The 19,901-nt window shown below is 50.6% G+C and overlaps 1 protein-coding gene and 1 long non-coding RNA gene across 16 annotated transcripts in view; one reads left to right on the forward strand and one right to left on the reverse strand.

Moving 5' to 3' along the window:
* Nucleotides 1–8,811, reverse strand: part of MICAL2 (microtubule associated monooxygenase, calponin and LIM domain containing 2) — a 221,932-nt gene extending 213,121 nt beyond the window's left edge. For 7 of the 15 annotated variants that reach the window (XM_086677955.1, XM_086677959.1, XM_086677958.1 and 4 more), the window contains exon 1: nucleotides 8,658–8,809. The gene's annotated coding sequence lies outside the window, so the exon portion shown is untranslated. Of the gene's footprint in view, nucleotides 1–8,657 lie in introns of all 15 variants that reach the window. The other 8 variants (XM_086677964.1, XM_086677963.1, XM_086677961.1 and 5 more) reach the window with 5 other exon arrangements.
* Nucleotides 8,812–10,019: 1,208 nt separating this feature from the next.
* LOC147576651 (uncharacterized) lies at nucleotides 10,020–15,716 on the forward strand. Its single transcript, XR_015241443.1, has 3 exons — nucleotides 10,020–10,162; nucleotides 14,047–14,177; nucleotides 15,386–15,716. It is a non-coding gene; the product is annotated as an uncharacterized LOC147576651 (long non-coding RNA).
* Nucleotides 15,717–19,901: the final 4,185 nt, after the last annotated feature.

Raw genomic sequence — 19,901 nt, forward strand, 5'->3', positions numbered from 1 at the left:
TGAGAAAGGGGGTGGGGCCCCGTCCTCAAAAGGGAAGGCCAACTGCAATTAAATCTGCCCAAGACAAACCACAGGAGGGATCACAGCCTGGCAGAAATGGTGGAGAGAGAACAGACTTGGCTCCCACCTGGCTGGGTGACTTTGAGCAAAGAACTGCCCCTCCCTGGCCTCTGCTCAGTACCAACAAGCCTCTGAGCCTCAGTTTCCCCATAAGTAAAAACCATGGTGGCAGGAGTGAGTGAGAACTGGATGACCTCAGAGAGCCCTTCCAGTCTGACATCCCAAGGTCCTGTGACTCACGGCCTCCCTCCTTCTCTCCCTCCCTCCTGGAAGGTATCACTTGAAACTACCCTAGTTCCACGCCCTCCTCACTTTGAGCCCCACCTGAGTCCAAAGGGAAACGTAACGATAAGATCTCCTTGCCAATAGGCAGGCAGCATGTGGGGACAGGGGGTTTCGCCACCACAGGTGGAGGGAAGGGGCAGAGCTGGGGGCAGGTGTTGGTTTCTATGGACGTAGAAATGCTACTTTCATTCACGTCCCAGCCTGGAAAAAGACAGCTGGTCGCCTTTGCTTCCCTGACCTACCTTTTTAAGAGATTACAACCGCTTGCCAAATTTAAGTGCTGCTCTAAAATCAGGACATATAAGGTCTCTGCGCCTGGATCGGAAGGTTTCAAAATGGGGAAAGAGCTTGGAGGCAATCTAGGCCGCTTTGTGCAGCCATGCCAATTAAACATCTTTAAAAATAGCCTCTCTCTTCTCTTGCGCTGAAGATAAAGATGAAGTTTCAGCAATAACCAGACATATGCTAGGAGCTTCTGAAGAGATCACAACATAAACACCCTGGAGAGCAACCATAAACAGCCCAGAGCCCTCTCCAGGCAGCCAGCAACATCCTGCTCGCTGGTGGGGGTGGGGAGGGGCCCAGAAGGAGGTGGTGCAGAGAGGCTGGACTCCTCAGGGCTTGAGGAGGTGGTGGGGAGGAGCTCAACTGGATAGAAAATAGAGAGCCAGTCCTCTTCTGCAGGGAAAGAAAAGCTCAGGAAGCCCACGGAGAGGATTTCCAGGAAGCCATCCAGAGGATTCCATGCAGGTGTCATTCATTCTGAAAATGGGCCGCTCCTTCAAAGTGGAAGTAAAGACCCCTTTGAGTGCTTACCTATCTATGCAGGGTGCTTCACAAATATTCCAATTTCATCTCTACATCTACCCCTTGAGATGGGTATAATGACCTCCTTTACATAGACTCAAATACACTAGTGTTCGTGGACTTGCCCAAAGCCACATGGCTATGATTCAAACCCAGATCTGTCTTAGCAGGACGGTTTGTTTGTGCCTGTATCACCTGTACCCAGAACAGGCCCCCGAGGTATATTCTCAATGTCCAGGCTCTCTACACCCACGAATCACATGCAAGGAGATTCCACAAGGGGAGAGGGGACACAGGAAGGGGGAAGGACAACAGTTAAGCTTTGGCTAATACAAATAACCGCTGGGGCTCAGCGGCCCCGTGGGCCCTGCCTCTTCATACCCTGGTTGCTTCCCAGCAGGTCCAAAGAGGAGCAAAGGGGAGAAACAGGCACAAACAGATGCCTAGATTCTGTCTGTGGGGGTCCACAGGAGGCTAGCGACAGCCGATGCCGTCGAGGAAGACGACTGAGGGCTGGAGGGCTGGAGGGCAGGAGGGAGAGAGACTTTTCATTGAATTACCTTTGTCCTGAGTGAGTATGGGACCATCATGTACTCATGTGTGTGGGGGCGAGTGCTGAGCATCTGTGTGTGTCTGTGTGTGGGCGGGTGAGTCATTTTTTTTAAGAGAGTCTGTGATGTCAGGTACAAGATAACAGACACACCCAAGATGGAGATGGAAACCCGGAGTGAGCAGGAGTCCTGGGCCTCCAACTGCCACAAACCTGGAATCCAGAGGAAGCTGGAGATCTCATCCAGAGTCTCCTCTTCCTTCACAACAGTCATGTTCTGCGGCTCCAGCAGAAGGCCGAGGAGCTCTCCCCCCACAGCCCCAACCAGTTGCACAAGCCCCACAGGACACTCCCTGAGGAAGTGATACACCGAGTCCTCTCTCTGAAGTCTGGAAAGAGGCCTCCCCAATACCCCTGTCTATTCCTCTCTTCTGTATCATCTGCTATCAGACCCCTACCTCCTTCAAGCAGGGGCCTCCTGACCTTTGTATCAAGCTGTGCGAAAGCCCAGCTGTCCTGACACATGGAGCCATCAGCACTCTGACTTTACAGCCGCCACGAACTCCACACACAACACGTCAATACCCCCTTCTGCTCGTCCAGGATGAACAGTTGTCCAACAGGGTAGGTCAGCAGCTCTGCCAGCCCCCCGCAGGCCCTGGGCCCACTCTGCTCCAGGCAACAGCTCTCCTGGTGACCAAAAGGTCCAAGTGGCTTTTTCCTAGAACCTTTTCATGCCCCCCCCTCCGACACCTCATTCTCCTGGCCCCCGGTACAAGTTAAACCCCGAGATCCTGCAAATCTTTACCAGTCACCGTCTGCACTCAGATAAGAAGCCAAGGCCAGCCCTTCAAAGTCAGGAGAGCAAAGAAGTAGTTTCCGTATCTAACACATCGATAGTTCGGCAGCAAGGCCAGAACAGGATGTTCCTAAACTCCCACTCCTGCCTCTGGCGTGGCTAGGCTTCTGGACTGGGTGTGTCAGAAGCTCATGCCCGAAAACGTCCCGTAAACCTTCTCTTGTGGCAGGTTGGAGAGCAAGAGCCACTGTCCAACTCTTTGCCACCCTCCTCTTGTGCCAGCAGGAAGGACATCTGCACATCCCTCACGGCCCAGAAAGGAGAAAACAACCTGAGCCCCAAACCAGCAGGAAATAAGTCCCGATTCTGAGACCTGCCTTTACGTGTGTATTCCCCAAAGAGAAATCTGACCAAGCCTTGGAAGGAATGCAGATACAGCCAGGCCAGGTTTTCCCAGAATGAGCTACAGTAATATCTAGGTGTGTAAAGAGCACAGAGCAATTGCATTTAAGAAACAGTATCACACCTGGCCATCAAAAAGGCTCTTCGTAGGGGACACAGAGGTGGACATTTCCTCAACAGCTGACAAAGAAGGGAAGGGTCTCAAACGTCAGACTCCATGGTGATCCAGCCTTGCAGGGAAAGTTTGTTTGTGATCAGAGGGCCCATGTCCCCTATCATCCCTGCCAGCCCTGAGTTTGTGAGACCAGATGATCAGTGCTTTAGGAAGGAGGAGACTTATCAGGGCACACCAGCCATGTTTTCTACCTCCGGCGAAAATGCAGGGAGGAAAACAGAAATGGTGGAGGGAGTGGTCAGCTCCCCCCCCCCCCACCACTCCCACCCACCACCCCTCCCAAAGTGAGGGGAGCAGGGTGTTTGACTGTCAGGCGCTTTCCCCAGAGGACAAGACAGGCCACTGGGGCCAGAAGCTTTGCCCTGCCTACCTTAACAACCATGTTATTTTGTGTTCCTCTGATATCTCAACCTCCCTGAATAAAAATGTCAAAATCAGAGCCTAACATTAGAACGATTTCATTTTAGGGAAACCAGAATGAAATTCTCAGGAAGGAAAGGGGGGGGAGGTAGAATGGGAGAGGGTGAGGCTGTGTGGGTTCTATGGCTGCCTGTCTCCTAAGCCCCAGCTTTATTCCCTAAATGAGGCGGCCCAGGTATGTTAAGATAATGTTGTAAAACAAAATAAGCAAATATCAAAATGCCAATGGCTCTGTGACCTTTTCCACACACATAGCTGTACAAAATGCATGTATAACTTTGTCCACCCATCCACGTTGAAGAAAATTTTTTAACTTTTTTTAATGTTTATTTATTCTTGAGAGAGAGAGAGAGAGAGAGAGAGAGAGCGTGCAGGGGCGGGGGCAGAGAAGGGGAGACACAGAATCCAAAGCAGGCTCCAGGCTCTGACCTGTCAGCACAGAGCCTGACATGGGGCTTGAACCCATGAGCCAGGAGATCATGACCTGAGCTGAAGTCAGACTCTCAACCAGCTGAACCACCCAGGTGCCCCGAAAATTCTCTTTTTTAAGAAGAAAAAAACCCCAAATATTTGGATTTTCCATTAGAAAAACAAAATATTTTTAGTGTTAAAAATTTGAAGAAAATGCTAAAAAGACTACTAAAGATAAAGGAAAACAAATCAACTCTCACACGGTTATCAAAAAAAAAAAAGGACTTAAAAATTTTTAATTTTGTTATATTTCCACCTAGCAGAAAAGACTGTCTATGTGGGGAAAAAGAAAACAAAAACGAACAAAACAACAAAAACACAAAGAAGAAAAACCTCCTCATTCTGAGGGCTGTTTGCAGACGGGGCCCCTGCTGGGTGCATCGGACCATCTGGAGATTCGACAAGGAATCCACGAGTGACGCACACCTTTCCTTCCCTCCAGAGCCTCCAGTGTCCTTCATTATTAGGATTCTCACAAAGGTGCCAGAGGTGGTACAAATTCAGACAAGACACTGAAAGGTCCCAAACGTCCGTCTTTTGCGGTCCCAACCGGCCAGCGGCAGATGAAGAGTGACTTGAGAAGGCTCCACAGCTGGCCAGGTGTGGGGCAGGTGAGGCGGCTGGTGAAGGCACAGAGAGGAAGCGCTGCGCAGACAGAGGTGGGCAGAGGTCTATGTGCAGCCCGAACACCAAGTGCCCGGGTGAGAATGCAGTGGTGCCTGCGGCTGACTAAGTAGGGATTCCAAGCCCTGGCAGAAATGACCTCAGAGCCTGTCAGCCCCACACATGATCCGGGGAGCCCAACTGCTGACCAGGGCACAAAGGCGGCCGTCTGGGCTCCCCACCACAAACCAGAGCGGCGCAGTGAGCCCAGAAAATAGTTCTCCTATTATTTCACGAGGTTTACAGACTGACGATTGCTGGGGAAACCTCCACACGCGAGCAAGTCCTTTTATTTTTTTTAAACCTCTTATCTAAACACAGTCACAGGCAGCCACACGAGCCCGGGACGGGGTTCATTCACTCAAAATGCATTTCCTGAGTGGCTACACCACTGGACGGATGCTCAGCAAGGCTCCGCCCCGTCCCGGATGCCACAAGGGCATCCAGCACGGCACAGATGTGGATCCCAGTCTCAGAGGGTTTGGTGGCTGGGGGGAGGAGGTGGGCACATAAAACGGAGGGTAACGGCTGGGTAAAAGGCGGAGGGGAGACTGCTCCACACTAAAATAAGCATAGAAGGACTAGCAACCAAATGCAGCATACAGACTTTGGATGCTGATTCGAACAGACCAACTGTGAAGGTCCTTTCTGAGACAAGGAAATCCGAATACAGACAGATAAGACCAAAGTACTGTTAATTTTATTACATGCAGTAGCAGCAGTGTGGTTATGAAAGAAAACATTCTTTTAAAAATAGATCTATACTGGATTATATAGGGGCAAAATGACAGGATACCAGAGATTGGCTTTCAAATACTTCAGGAAGAAGGGAACCTGGGTGGCTCAGTTGGCTAAGCGTCCGGCTCCTGATTTCAGCTCAGGTCACGATGTCCCTCGCTGACAGTGCGGAGCCTGCTTGGGATTCTCTCTCTCTCCCTCTCTCTCTCTACCCCTTCCCTGCTTGCACATGTGCAAGCTCTTTCTCTCTCCCTCTTTCTCTCTCAAAATAAATAAATAAACTTTAAAATATAAATTAAAAAATTTAATTCAGGATAGAAGGGGAGAAAAGAGAGCGATGAAGCCAGCCTGGCATAATCTTGCTGACGATTGAAGCTAGATAATGAGTAGATGGGGCTCATTATACTATTTTCTCTCCTTTTGTGTCTGGAAATGTTCGTGGATATTTTAAAATAGAGGACTGCAGTACATTATGGTGGATAGGTTAATGAAAACCGGTACAAAAGGCTAAGGCAATACTGAACAAAGGAGAACCAGGAAATAAGTGGGTTAAGTTTTGTGAGTGTTTTCAATGCCATGTCCTAGTGGGGTGGGAAGACTTGCTCACAAATAATTACAACAGAAGTCGGGGAGTAGGAAGTACAGCAAAGGGAGATGCACATACCAGCCCTCCGAGTACAGAGCGCAGCCACCAGGCTTTCCTGCTTTCTTCGGTATTTAATTCACCACATAAACCTCATTCATATAGACGGAGACCAGAATCCTAGCTTGGTTACTCACTAGCCAAGCGATGGGGGTCGGGGGGTGGGGGGAGGAGGAGCTCTAACTTGCCCCAGTCTCAGTTTCCTCATCTGTAAAATGGGGACGATCCCAGCATTCCCTTCCCTGGCTCTTTAAACAACAGATACTTTTATCCCTGGCAGGGCTTCTAGGATTAGCAAACCTTCCTGCATTCCTACCCTACCGGCCAGAATCAAGGCTCTCCACCAACAAGGCAAGACCTCTACCCTTCAGTAGCAGGCAGTGAAAGGGGCAGGTCAGTGGTTGAGAGACACCCAGATGAGAGTAGGGACCTGGGTGGAGAGAAGACATGCCCCAATCATAGGCAGAGGGGGGGTTACCCAGCTGTTCCTCTGCTCCTTCCAGCTCCTGGGAATGGGCCTCCGACGACCACAGCTAAAACCAACCTTAGTCCATAAGATGCTTTTTACTAAAGTACAACTGGTTGGTATCTGGCTAATCATGATTTGCTTTTAAGGAGAGAGATGAGCAGAAAGCCTGGGATGTTTGGGACTGAAGGAAGGAAGGAGTCAGGGACAAGAGTGATGTCATTTTTTTTAAGAAAGGTATGCTCAAGCTGAGGATCTCAATCATCTTACAACCATAACCTCAACAACTGCCCCCCAGCCCCGCCCCGGCAAATAAAACAAACAAAACTAGAATCAGATCTGGGGTAGAGGTTATTCCAGGTAATAGCCCTCCTAGACAGTCCAGGGAGCCAACTCTCAGGGGTGAGACCAAGTCAGTGGCAGAGACAGGCTCTCCCCCTTCACCCCCCAGATAACACCCAAACACCAGCCGCTAATCCCTCCCCATCTCAGCCTGACCAACACCAGCCACTCATCCCTGACTGGAGGACAGACTGAGCAAGCTGTCTGCAGGCTGAACAACCTGGGTTAAGCAGGGTCAGTTCAAGTGCGTTGCCAAAGCAGGAGCCCCCGAATCTTTGGACAGAATCTTTTCAGAGGCCACGAGGCTCCAATCGGCACACAGTGGAGGCGTGATTCTGTAGCACCTCAGTTTCCACAGCCACAGGGCAGCAGGAAGAGTACTGGGTTTAGTTCTGGCAGAGCCTGGTTCAAATCCTACCTCAGCCACTTTCTGTGGGACCTTGGGCACTTACCCTACCTGAGACTAAAATGAGGACAGAAAAACAGAGTTTTTGGAGAGCAACCACACAATCTGTGCAAAAGTGCCACAGGACAGGACCTGTCAGTAGGCACTTCGTAAATCTGCCTTCTGCCTGAAGGCAACTTCCTACTGCAAAAAGAGTCTTCAGAATATCGGGGGCTTCCCTGGAGACTTGAGGCCCCCTTGCTGGGTTTGCCTCCCCTGCCAAGAAGACAAAAACAGAGCTGGCCCAGGTGCCAGAGCCCCCGGGCACATAAACATCAGAGGGCCAGCCGGCTACTGGCTTTCTTCCTGAGGGACCTGCCCAGAAGGGGGCCGGTTAGTGACTTCACCCTTCACTGAAACCACAGAAGACTATCGTGAGAAAGCGGGACTGACAGCCAAAGGGTCCACACACTGCCACCCCAAGCCCCCTAAGGCCTGAGAGGCTTCCAAAGAAAAGCTCTCTTGGCCTTAGGAACCAGGTTACAGAATTAACAATGTGGAAGGAGACACACGTTTACTCTGGTTTCAACACGCCTCTTCCCCATCCAGCAAAGGCGATTCCTTGCTCTGCCGGGAGGGAGGCCGGCCTAGGATAAAGTTAACCCTACCCGCTCCAGTCTGGAAGCCAGGTAAATGGTGGCAGGGACTTCGGGCAAGGCCCCACTTCCCCTCAGAGCCAGTCTGGCAACAGCAAGGCAGGCGCGGCAGATGCCCGGTGGGGTGCTCCCGGACCTGGGTGCGCTTGGGCTGCGCCTGGGCTGCAGGGGGAGGGGGAGGGGGGCAGGGTATGCGGCAGAGAGAGGACAGCGCCACGGCCCCCTGGACACCTCCACCACCCGCCCCGGACTCAGTCCCAAACCCAGCCCGCAGGAGGCCAGGCAGGCCACTGACATTTGGCCCAACTTAACTTCCTGTTGTTAAGGAGGGAGGAGAACCGGGGCTGGGTAGGGGAGTGCCCAGTGAAGAGCCGGGAAAGAGCGTGAACAGAGCGGAGCCCAAATTATGGGAAAGCAAAGTTTGGGAATGATCTGCCCCGGTGGCATGCGGTACTACTGGCGCGTGGCGCCCACTCTGTGTTGACGTTTGGGGATTTTCTAGGCTTAGAATTACAAGGTTTGGTTGTTGGGGAGGAGTAAGAGGTAGTTCGGGCTAGAGTGGCAAGTTTTAATTGCGTTCTAATCGATTCCGAGACCTATCGGGCAGCCCCGGCCTCCCTGGGGCAGGGCCACCTGCTTGCCGGGCTCCCCGCGGGGTGGGTTTGAGGCAAGAGATGCTGCGGCCGCACCTGACTCTCCCCGGCGCGGGCCAGGGCGCAGAGTCCAGGCTCGGCTGCCCACGGTCCCCACCCGTCCACCCTCCCTGGAGCCCGGTTCCCCACCCCACCCACTTACCGAGATCCGCGCCGGCCGCCGAGCCTCGGGTTAGCTTCTGCGTTCGCCTCGAGCCGCGGACGCGGCGCTCAGGACCCGCAGGCGGCCTGCGGAGCTGGGAGCCACCGAGGCAGCCCCGCGCAGGCTTAGCCGGGCTAGCTCCTGCAGTTCTGCTCGGCGCGGCCAACCCGGCTGGTAGCCGCCCCCATGGGCGGCGCGGCCAATGACAGAGCAGCCGGGGGCGCGGCCCGCCCCCGACCCGAGGCCCGCGGCCAATGGCAGTGCGGCGCGGAGCCCACCCCCGCTCCACGCCCGCTCCGCCCCCATGGGGCCAGCTGTCACCGCGTATGCCGCGGGCGCACGTGGGCTGTAGCCTGCCCCCAGAGCGGGGAGCCCCGGGCGCTCCCACCCAGACCAGCGGAGGGCCAATGAAGGCAGGGCGTGATGGTGCTGCTAGATGAAAACCTGGGCGCTAGAACCTTAGTGTGAAGGAAGAGGCTGGGTCTGGGCCTCGGCTCCTTGGCTTGGGCAGCTGGAAAGCAAGCCTCAGCTTCCCCTTTTGAAAGTGCGGGAGCAGCATGGCACTTCCTGTAACGGTCGTGGACCTCCCTCCTTGCTTTGCTCCTTGACTACCCTGGGCTTCCGCAAACGCCCTGCTAGCTAATAGGCTCTTCCTTTCACCCGGACTGGCCGTGCTTCGAATACAGCTGGTGGGAAGAGGGAGGGTAGTACAGACCACCTGTGTTACCTTCGTCAAAATCACCGAAGCACCCTGTTCTCTTGGCTGTCAGATGACTACCTTAATCTCTGCTCTGCCCACGCTCCTGGGTTGCCCAGACCCCCTCAGCTCCAGAGGGCACCATCCACAGAAACTACAGTGTGAACAGCGTGGGGCCTAGCGAGGGGTGCAAAGCGACTCCGTAAGCGGTAAATACTACACATAGCTTGTGCAGGACTTCTCCAGTATAGCAGGGATCACGAAACAGGGATCCCAGGGGCAGGAGCCATGTCTTGGTCACCTCTGAGACCCAGGGCCTATCACTGGCTTGGCCCCAGGTAGGCATCAATAAAGGTCCTTGGAACTGAGCTGACCCGGGAGAGAACAGGCAAGCTTGGGCAGTGAGAAAACAGTGTTGTGGCTCCAGGCTGCTGGAGTTTCCACAGCACCGGACCACCCTCTAGAGACACCACGTTCCCTTGCCAGGCAAGTACCAACAGAACAGTTGGCCCCCATCAAACCCGGGGTTTATTTTGTTCTCTCTGCTCCTTCCCAGGTGATCCTACTCCAGGCCTTTTGAGTTTTCCCAGGGATTGTCCTACCTGGTAGTTCTCTTGGCATCTTTCGGGTTCAACCAAACTTCCTGCAAATAAGCCTCAGCAAAAGCCGCCCCTGCTCCGTGTGTAAAACAGCAGTGGCTCCCAGAGGGGCAGCTCTCCACTCAGAAAGAACTCCCCCTGTGAGGCCAGTTGATGGAGTGTTTTTCTGGGCACGTTTTCTCATTGAATCCTGAGTATGGCTCTGTAAGGTACGTATCTTTATTATCCTTCCCTTTAACAGATGTGGAAACTGAGACTCAGGGAGGCAAAGTAACTTGTCAAGGTCACATGGTTAATAGGTAACAGAGTTGGAATTTGAGCCCAGAGCTATCTGATTCCAGAATGTGCATGCCTAACCACAGTGCGCTGGGGCCGCTACAGTCCTGCCCGTGCCTCTGGAGCACTGGACAGGCCACGTCTATCTCTAAAGGAACTGCTCTGGGGCCTGACCTGCCTAAACATTCCATTGAGCTCAGACCTGGGCACTGTCAGGGCAAGAGATGAGAGCAGCCTGGCCGTGCTTTATTCACACACTGATATAGGAAACCCTAGACAGAGAGGAGCTTCAGGAGACACCCTCACCACAAAGCCTCAGTGGACACAGGGCCTCTTCCTTCTGGCCTGTGTCTGAGACACCCATGTTGGGGATCTAGCTGGAGATAGTCATTCATTCAATTCACAAATGCTATTGCCAGCTGAAGCTGAATGTGTTTCCTGCATTCATGTAACTCATGCTTCATAAGCATAAGTACAAGGTGTTACAGGAACTGTATTCTTTATTACTTTTATGTTTTTTTTATAATTCCAATCACCTTATCTCTAGCACAACGTTCTCCAAGTTAAATTTAACACTACTTCAGGAGCACTTTGGGCCAACCAAGTTTTGCAAGATAGCACTGTTCAGTATAGCAGTTTGATTAGCTCAAAAACTGAAACTTACCAGTGCCTTTCTAGACTCTTCCTCTCTTCTCCCCCACCCTACTCCCACCCAATCTCTTTAACTCTGGGGCTCGGGTAAGAAAGACCCTTGCTAGGTGAGCTTTTAGGGCAAGCTGGGAGCTGATGGGGGCTAACTGCGTGGATGAGGGTAAGCCTCGGGACTTCGCAAGCCAGTGGCCAGGGCCCCTCACCACCACACACAAGCCACCCTTCCTGGCCATCTCCCCAGAGGGTGGATAGAAAAAGAGACAGGAGACAATGCCACCCCCTCTGGACAGAGCAGTAACCATGGCATATCCTGCTGGACTGTGTGTCTGGGAGTTTATACAACTGAGCTCTTCAAAGAGAAGGTCATGCAATGTTAGAGCCGATGGTAGAGGAAATATCAGCTAAGCCCCTCACTTAACAGATTAAAGAAATAGAAAAATAAACGGAGCTGCAGGGAAGGGAAGGTGCTCGTGAGTGTCACGGAGCGTGGGAGTGGGTTCCAGGTCTCTAACGCCCCCGCCTCACTCCTAGCACGCAGGCAAGCTCACACTCCTTGTGCCGTGGCTCAGTATGCTATATTTAATAATAATCTCTTCCTCAGCCCACTCTGTCAGGACGGAGAATGTGTGCTGGTGAAGGTTGTCTGGGAGATACAGATGGCCACATTAGCATCAGAGGGAGGGAGAGAAGGAAGGCCCAGATTCATCCCTAAAAATATCTGCATCTCAGACTGGAAGCGATGGGTTTACCAGCACATACGTGCCTCCCTGGAAAAAACTTCAGCTGGTGATCTCCGTCATCATTGGCTATCTACCTGATGGGTTCTGAAAAGGCTCTGGGGGTGTTAGGGCTGGCTTCTTTTTATTTCCAGCCTAGCAATTTGCTTGAAGGTCAGAGTTGAACTAAGTGGATTCCTTTTTTTCCTTTTCAAAGTTTTATTTAAATTCTAGTTAGTTAACATACGGTGCGATATTGTTTTCGAGGGTAGAATTCAGTGATTCATCACTTACATACAATACCCAGTGCTCATCACAAGTGCCCTCCTTAGTACCCATCACCCATCTAGCCCATCCCCCAGCCACCTCCCTCCATCAGCCCTCAGTTTGTTCTCTGTCATTAAGAGTCTCTTGTGGTTTGTTTTCCTCTCTTCTCTTCACCCCCTTCCCATATGATCATCTGTTTTGTTTCTTAAATTCCCCATTACGTGGATTCCTGAAGCAGAGATTTTCTGTGGGGGAGCCAGGGTGCCTCTCACGGCATTTGAATGGCAGGAAAAAGAGATATACCACCTGTGTCTCCCTGTCCAAATGAAAAAGGGTCCAGGACCTCAGACCTCTTCCTCCTGTACTGATGCTCCAGGAAAGCTGGTTCTCATCAGCTTCATCCCCACACTGCTACCAAAAGCCTTTGGGCTTTCAGGAGAAACAGGAAGACTGGTATCTATACAAAGTCCAGTGACCTTCTTAAATGATGAGAAAAAGCAGGCTGGTCCCAGGCCACCTTAGGAGCTATGTTTGGAGAAGGACTTCCTAAGCCAGGAAGTGGAAACATTTGTGCCTCCCTCAAACAGTGTATGAGAAGCAAGATCACTAGGTCCTTGTTCTAGCCCATTATCTTCCTGATAGGGCTCTGAATGCTCCATTTTCCATAGAGAAAACGTATAAATGTTTTCAAGGTCCGTAGGAACTCATCAGACCTACCACATTTTCGGTGGGTTTTCCAGAGACAGTTTGGGGGAGAGATGGCACCTGTCAAAATCAGTAATGCCTGTAGCTCTTTGGGGACTGTGTGCATGTTGGCAGCAATGATGGGAAAGTCAGTGCTGGAGAGCTGAGAGCAGGAAGGAGATGAAATCCCAACCAGAGCAAATAGAGACAGAGAGTGGGTGTGCAGAGGGTGAGACATGGGATTATGAAAGTTGTCTATCCCCAGGCCCAGATACCCTGGGGAGTGTGTGTATATGCCTGTATGTCTGTGTGCACACGTGCAAGCTCAAAGCCAACTGTGAAATACAAGGACATAAGTCTGGTCCTTAGAGACACAAGAGGTGAAACAATGCTATAAAACCCATTGCATCCTCCAGGCAGGCTGGGCCACACCTGCAGCTCAGGCAGACTCGCGTTCGTGCAAACCTGCCACCCATTCTAGAGCACACTGCTGAAATTGCACGGAGCTAGGGAAGCCGCTTCCAAATCCTCCGTAGTGAAGCTGGCAAGGAGCAAGGACAGGGATACTTTTCTCTGTTCCAGCTCATGGAGGGGACTCACTCAAGTTTATCTGTCCATCCACCCCTCCACCCACCCATCCATTCATCATATATCCACCCCATAAATATGTACAGTGCAGTTATTCTAAGAGACGTTCTAGCTAAGTAATTAGTAACATAGTCTCTGAAGTCAAGATGCCTGAGTTTGAATCTCAGCTCTGCCATGTGTTAACTGTGTGACCCTGGGCAAGTGACTTAACCTCTCTGTACAGCAGGCTCCTCACCTATAATAGGGGAATAGTAATAGAGAGATGTGTGCATACTATAGTGACTGGTACATAGTAAATTATGTATAAATGTTTTTAAATAAAATAAATGGGGGGTGATATTAATAAGGATGTAGGGAACTAGAGTCTCTAAGAGGCATCATTATAAGCAACTCCAGATCAGGAACATGGCCACTCCCATCTCTAAACTTGTGTGTTTGAAGAGAGTACAATTATCATCCACACCTTAGAGATGAAAAAATAGAATCTTGCAGAAGTGAAGTCACTCGCTCAAGCTCTCGCAGGAACCAGCATATGGCAGGGTGAATCTGACTGGCTGACGTGTGAGCCTGTGCTCTGTACCTATTCCCAGCTACCAGACTGGGCACAGCTCCCAGGCCTGGCCAACACCAGAGCCCCAGTGGTGACTGGTCCAACAAATGTGCCCATGGTCCAAGCGGATTTCGCCTTCAGGACCAGTGTGTAGATAGAGCTATCTCTTTCCGAAGAAGTCAAGGCTAGCTGTCAGCGTGTTCCCCATGCAGTAGAAGAGACCAACCACAATAGGAGAGAAAGAGATTCCTGTGATTGCAGAGACCAGAAGTGAGATCCCCAACAACCTTTCTTTGCAATTCTCTTGGTTCTGCCTTCCTCTGAGTTGGCTTTGTCTTCAGTCTGGTTTTCCTCATTGTAGCTACTGCCAATAGCTCTTGTTGCCACCAGCAACCTTATCCAAAAGAGAACATTTCCGGCCCAGCATTCCAAGCAGGAGTCCTGAGACCCACTCTGCCTGGATTGCATCACATGCCCACCTGAACTCTTAGGGTAAGCAGAGGACTGGAATGTGCTGATTGGCTGTGCAGGGCGGGGCCCCTGCCTAGCTCTGGGGGGACTCAGCCTCCCCTGAGACACTAGGCTGCGCGGGAGGGAGGCCGTCGCTTGATTGAAAGCAGAGTACAGTTAGGAAGGGAAGGAGGGACACACAGCCATGTGCTGGGTTGGTACAGATCAGGGCACATATGAACTCGCAGAAGGAATTCGTGCTTTTTGTCTCTCAGAGAGTCATGTCATTCTGACCTCCCCCCGTCCACACTGTACCCCCACCTGCCCCACATACCAACCCCCGTTAAGCTTCTCTCTAAGTGCAGTGCATCCTGTAGTAAATACATTTTAATTAAAATCGAATTCCTGCCCAACTGCTTTTCTGTTCAAATCTTTCCCCTCAGTGCAGTTCAAATGGCACTAGACTGCGCAGTGCAACCTGACCCCTGATGGGTTCAGAACAGCTCGTCCTCCCCTCGTCAGAGGAGTGCAATATGCAGGGGCACTCAGGGTATCACCGTGATGGAGCTGGAGCCCCGGGACAGAAAAGCCTGAGCAAGACACACAGGTCAAATCCTGGTGGAAAGTGTTCAGGCTCCAACGACCTGTCTGCAACCTCTGCTGTCCATAATGGTGTGACTTCCAGCAAGCCAGTTAATGAAGAGAATAGCCCTTACTCATAAGGGCAGAGTAGGGAGCAAATCAGATGACAAACGTGAAGGCTTATTGTTGACCTCATTAAATGTCAGTTGCTTTCTCCCCTATTTGTGAGTGTGGCGATTTTATTTCATAGCAACTTGCTAAGCTACAATTGGGGTTCCCAGAACACCCTTTCCTGGAGGGTTCCAAGCAGGCACCAGCCCCTAGGAGACTAGGAAGGTGAAACGGACAGCAGGCTGCGGGCGCTCCGGGAAGGTCCGTGCCGGGCTTCAGGCGCTACTGCCGCGCATGCGTGTTGTTGACGGCTTAGGGGGCAGTAGCTGGGCTCCTGGCAGTAGCTTCCTCCAGCATCCCTGAGTCCGGGGCCCCTGCGCATGCACCAATTTGGCAAAATGCACAAGCTGCTTCTAAGGGTCACTGCATCGTTAAGGTTGTGAGTGGTGAGAAATAAATACAAATCCCAGCTTCTCCTCAAGGGTTCCGGGTTGCCCGGGTTCGAGTTTCCTCTTAATTTCTCCCACTCCCATCCAAATTTTCTTCCCACTTACCAGCTCTGCCAAAGGATACAACTTTGGGCCCACCAGCCCACCCGAGATGCCTGCTTTCCATAGACCATTGTGTTGTGAACTCCAATCCCTATGATCATCCCTTATTCCAGATCCCATGAATGATCCTGCTTCCCTGATCAATCCCTGGTATGATGGTAAATAAAACTGCCACTTCTTGTAAGCCGACCACAGGCGCATGCATTATTATTCTTCACAACATCCACATAGGACTGTGAGAATTTCTGACAATTACTGACTGAGACTATTGACACTATTTTACACTTTTTATATTAGGGTTCCAGATAAGTGAAACCAATAGGAGATATACAGAGACAGATAGACAAATGGATTCATTATGAGAAATTTGCTCATGTGATTATGGAGACTAAGTAGTCCCACAATCTACCCTTTGCAGGCTGGAGACCCAGGAAAGCCAGTGGTGTAATTCCAATCTGAATCTGAAGGCCTGAGAACCAGCCAGCCGAAGGCAAGAGTCATAGAGAGTCGTGCCTCCTCCAAGGTCAGGAGAAGACCAGTGCTCCAGTTCAGCAGTCAGGCTAAGAAGTGAATTCCCCCTTCTACTGCCCTTTTGTTCTACAGGCTCTCAAGGCATTGGATGAGGTCTGCTGACATTGGGGAGGGCAACAGGCATTCTACCCATTCTTATCCAGAAACACCCCCAAAGACACTCCCTGAAATGATGTGTAATCAAATATCTGGGCCAGCCAAGTTGACACATAAAATTAACCACCACACTTGGCTAAACCCAAACCAAAGAGGTTAAATACTGTGTCCTAGTAACTGGCAGAACTAGAATTCAAACCCTGGTGTATCTCACTCTTGCGCCTGAACTCCTGTCACTCACTGGCTCTGAAACCCGTCAGGAGCATTATCCCATTAATTATAAAAGGCTGCAAATGTGATGTATACTCATTAGGAATAGGAAAGACTCTTAGACTTATCAGTTTAAAATGTTCAAGATGCCAAAGAGGTGACAAGAAAAGATAATGGAACGTACCCCAAAAGGTGTACAAGCACTGCCAAGAGGAAATACATTGGAGGTCCGCTGGTCATCATACAAGTTGCACCTTACGCACACGGGTTTAGGCTGTGTCTCAGCTGAAGGGGTCTGATCGCTCTCTGTACAGCCATGTCTGAAAAGATATCTGACTTCTGGCAGAGAGAAATGCAGTAGTTGGTTCTCTGCACAGTTCACCACTCAACACCCTCCCACTGGCCAACAATCCCTGACAGTCCAACTGGGAGAAAATCAAAGAAGCAATTGAGTGAGGGCTGCTCTGGGTCTGTGCCTGAGAGTCACAGGATCCCAGCACAAAGCAGGGAGGCATGGCCAAAGCGGCCTTCTAAGAATGCCTGAGAGGCCAGCCCTCAAGGTTTTCCATTTCCCTGAGGACCGAGGGAAGCATCTTATGATGAGGCCGTGGCTGTCCCGTGGACCGAATGGAGCAAAGCAAATTTATGTGGCATGCATGGCTCATTAAGGGCAGAATAGGAGGAGAGTGACATGGGAGAGGGGCAGAGGGAGGACTAGGAAAGAGGTGACATAAAACATCACCCCACTGGCTCCAGCCTGTATCTCCCCACTCCTCCCCCAGCCCTTCTGGCCTCAGAGTTTCATACCGCTATTCCCTCCAAAGGGCCCTTCCTCTTGCTTTCCCACCAAGGACCATCACTCCCTTTCAGACTTGTCTAGATCACCACCCTGTGACATCTCCTCATTGCCTTGGTTCATGTTCCTTCCACATCCTGTGAACACTGTGTCCCTGTGACACTCCAGTTCTTTCTTACACACGTGTCACATCTTCAGAGAAGGGCTGTATATCCTACATCCTTTCCTTCTTTATATTAAAAGTAAGCTTTTTCCTTTTAAAAGAAATGTTCATTTATTTTTGAGAGACAGAGGGCAAGCAGGGGAGGTGCGAGAGAGAGGGGGACAGAGGATCCGAAGCGGGCTCTGGGCTTGAACTCACTAGCTGTGAGATCATGCCCTGAGCCGAACTTGGATGCTTCACTGACTAAGCCACCCAGGTGCCCCAGGCTTTTCCTTTTTTTAATCAAAGCTGTGCTCAATCAAAAAGAGGAATATAAAAAGTAATGTCATCACCCAGAGATTTGGAGAATCAATACCTTGCTGGATATGGACCTATTTCTAGTATCAATATATGCACCTATGAAATTGTGTGGCTATATAGGCAAGATCAGAAAGGGGTTACAAGTTTGAGTTTTGTAGTTGAATCACCTTAAATTGACATCTGTGTGACGTTAGATAATTAATCCCTCTCTGAATCTCAGTTGTCTGGTATATAAAATAGGGACAGCAAAGTTGTTACAAAGTTGTCATGCGGTTGTTGTAAGGATGAAATGATCCACAGAAAGTCCACCAAGCATGATATATAAAATCACCATTTGTGGTGTGCATTTATGTACGTGTTAAAATACCCATAATAAGAAATTCACCATTTCGACCATTTCAAAGTGTGAAACTCGGTGGCATTTAGTAATTTCACAATGTGGAGTAACTATCAGCACTATCTCTTTCCAGAACATTTCTAGCACCCCAAAAGGAAATCCTACACCCCTTAGGCTGGCTCTCCCCACTCCTCTCTGCCCCAGCCCCTGGCAACCACTAATCTGCTTTCAATCTCTAAGGAAAATCACTTTCTCTTCAACCGTTGTCTCTCCCTCAGATTTTCCTGACAGCTTTCCATTCAAACCTCTCTCCAAACAAACTAAAGCAAACTTAAAGAAAGGGAAACAAACACAAAACTACAAAGCAAACGCAGAGGAACGATTTGGCTCCTCTCCTTGAGGCCCTAGAAGTCCCATCAGGAACTTTCTGTCCCTGCTGGTTTTGTCTGTCTCCAGGCTCCCTCACCCCAAATGCTGTCGCCTGGCTCTCTCCTGAGGGTGGCGGGGCCTCCTGGTTGTCAAATTCATGTTCTATTTCCAGCCGTCATCCTCGTCATCCGTCATGTTTTTGCACCGCATGACGCCTTGCCCCCTCCCCTTTCTCAAAACCCTCTTTCCTTCCCAGACACCTCTTGTCCTATGTCTCTGGCCACCCAGCCTCAGTCTCTGTGCCTTCTTCTCTTCACCGTCCACAGCTCCCCTCGGGTCATCACATCCGCTGCCCCAGTGCCCACTATCACACGGACACCGGCCACTTCCAACTTCTCCTCCGTTCCAGATCCCTGCGTTCATCTGCCCCCAGGACCTCCCAGAAGTCCTCGAGACATCTCACACTCAACAGATGCGCACTGAATTGTCCAAAACGCACTAAATATTCCTAATCTCACTAACGGTGGTCCCCACTTCCCAAACTAGAATTTTCAGAGTCCTCTGTGGTTCCTCTCTTTTTTGTCTAAATCTTTTTCTTTTCCAAGTGGATAACAAAGCATGTCGGTATAGTTCAGAACCCTCTCTTGGGTCGCCTCCCTCCTATCCCGCCTTGTTGCCACAGTCTTAGTTTGGGTCCCAACATCTCTCAACAACTACAACAACCTCTTGAAAATCCACATGTGTCCTTTCCATAACTGTCAGGATTCCATGTTCCAAAGACAAAAGCAATCAGGTTGTTCTCCTATTTAAAGTATCTCCGTCTTCTAGAGTATACAGTTAAACTCCTCACCCTCAGCCCCCAGAATATGCTAGAAGCTATCACAAATCCTCCACTCTCTAGCATGGGTGGGCTTTCAGGTGAAGCTGCTCCCAATTCCTGGCCTCAGGGGTGGAATACGTGACCCAGGCTGGGCCAACTGGCAGTCTCCACCTCTCCGGCCCCAGTGATTGGCTCAGGCCCAAGTCAGAGCCAATGAAACACAACTCTGGGCTTTTATTTGAGCTATGGGGAAATCAGACCTCTTCTTTACACTGGACATAAAGGAAGAAGGTACAGAGACTACAATGGCTGCATCTTGTGACCCAGGAGAGTCTCAGATTGGGGCCATCACTGGGCAGAGGAAAACCTCACCCCGGTGACATCTTTTGGGGCCTGGATCAAACCCTACCCATAACCATATACCCTTGGTCTCTTTTGTAAATGTAAGCCAACACATTTCCGCACTCTTTTTTTTCTTAGAATAGTTTGAATTAGGTTTTTTTTTTATTACTTGTAAATTGAAGTTCCAACTCATACCTTTCAAGTCACTATTTTCCAGATTTTGCTGAACATTAGAATCACCTGGGGGAGCTTTTAAAACTCCCAGGGCCAATTCAATCCTAACATCTCAAGTAGGTGCCAAGCATCAGTCATTTTTAAAGATCTCAGGAGATTTCACTGCATGGTGAAGCCTGGGAATCACTGCTTTAAGCCACGCAGGCTGCTTCCTCTGGGCTCCCCCAGCTCCCCGCCTACCAAGTAACTAGAGTTCTTTTCACCCCATATTATTGTCCTCTCTCTTTGGACTTTGAGAATCTTAATGGCAGATTCATGTCTTTATCCCTCTGCCTTGCATATGGTAGACTTCAGTAAGAGTTAAATAATGAACAGATGACCGAC

The sequence above is a fragment of the Puma concolor genome, chromosome D1, assembly GCF_028749965.1.
Source record: "Puma concolor isolate L17-30 chromosome D1, mPumCon1.1.hap2, whole genome shotgun sequence".
NCBI classification, from domain to species: Eukaryota; Metazoa; Chordata; class Mammalia; order Carnivora; family Felidae; genus Puma; species Puma concolor.